The 1,391-nt window shown below is 54.0% G+C and overlaps 1 protein-coding gene across 3 annotated transcripts in view; it reads right to left on the bottom strand.

The window, feature by feature from the left end:
- MSL1 (male specific lethal 1 homolog) overlaps positions 1 to 723 on the bottom strand; it is a 13,443-nt gene extending 12,720 nt beyond the window's left edge. For all 3 annotated transcript variants that reach the window (XM_006100820.3, XM_023764390.1, XM_023764391.1), the window contains exon 1: positions 708 to 723. The gene's annotated coding sequence lies outside the window, so the exon portion shown is untranslated. The remainder of the gene's footprint in view (positions 1 to 707) is intronic.
- Between the last annotated feature and the right edge of the window lie 668 nt (positions 724 to 1,391).

The raw sequence follows: 1,391 nt of genomic DNA, 5'->3' as shown, positions 1-1,391 counted from the left end.
GGGCCTGCGGAGGCTCCCGGGGGAAAGGAGCCGAGAGAAGTGGCGCTGAGGCCGGAGGGGGCGGCGGGCGGCAGGGACGTGGACCCCGCGCCCCGGGCCAGCGGCCCCTGCAGCCCTGCCCGCCTCCTGGACCAGCTCCTGACTCAGTCTCCCCGGGGAGCCGGTGGGTGTTTCCCGGGGTGGAGCTCTAGCCCCCCCATGAGCCCCACACTGTGTGGGGAGAAATGAAGTCCTTTGTCTCTAAGGGATCCAGGTCAGAAACCGGCGGACCGCTGGTTGTCGGAGGGGGTCCCATCCATGATGTCCGCCCGGGGAGGTGGCCACAACCTCCCTGGAATGAGTGTTGCCAACTACCGACAGTTCTCCCCCAGCGGCCGGCTCCCAGCCTCGGCACCTCCTTCCCGTCCCGGGGGCTCCTGCAGGGTTGGAGCAAAGGGGGTTACCTTTTCCCGGGGAGGCGCACGCTAGGGCGCTCGGGCTTGCTGAGCGCGTCTTGCCGCCTTTCAGGGTTCATCGTGTGTGGATGTGTCTTAATTTCCAGGCAACTTTAGCCAGTAAGTCCTCCCAGAATTCCTCGTGAAAAAGCTTTTTGTTGTAATTGGTTGTTTTTCTTTTCTGTTGAGGTCTGTATATATATTTTCAACCCGTATGGAGACGAAGAAGACTAACATTCTTGGCCTCATGTGAAAACCTCTCGTGAAAACGACGTCTCTCTCTGCCCAGTGGGCCCACAGCATGGAGCACTGGACAGTTAAACCCTGGGTGTGAATGGTTAAGAAGCCAGGAGCGCCCAGTCCCCTCCACCAGACCCTGTGGCCTCGGGTCCGCCAGGGAGGTATTGGGATGAGGAGGGGTGACCAGTGAAGGGGGATGTGATGTGGTGGGAGGCGATTTCAAATGCTGATCTCTTTCTTCCGGGATCAAAACGGTCAATACCACCTCTACACTGACCAGCTCCCACATGCATGTCTTCTCCCTGGATGCACCCCCTAACTTCAGAATGGTGCATCCAACTCCCTAGGAGACATAGCCACTTGGATGTCTAATAGGCATTTCACACTTACATCTAAAATCACACTCCTGAATTTCCCCCACCTAAACCTTGCTTTTTGGGGGGTCGAACGACCCTTTCACAGGGGTCGCCTAAGACCATCGGGGAAAACACGTATATAATTACATATTGTTTTTGTGATTAATCACTATGCTTTAATTATGTTCAATTTGTAACAATAAAATACATCCTGCATATCAGATACTTACATTACGATTCATAACAGTAGCAAAATTACAGTTATGAAGTAGCAACGAAAATAATTTTATGGTTGGGGGTCACCACAACATGAGGAACTGTATTAAAGGGTCTCGGCATTAGGAAGGTTAAGAACCACTGG

This window comes from Myotis lucifugus, unplaced genomic scaffold (genome assembly GCF_000147115.1).
Source record: "Myotis lucifugus unplaced genomic scaffold, Myoluc2.0 scaffold_329, whole genome shotgun sequence".
In the NCBI taxonomy this organism is placed as follows: domain Eukaryota; kingdom Metazoa; phylum Chordata; class Mammalia; order Chiroptera; family Vespertilionidae; genus Myotis; species Myotis lucifugus.
This window is presented reverse-complemented; position numbering and strand designations above follow the sequence as displayed.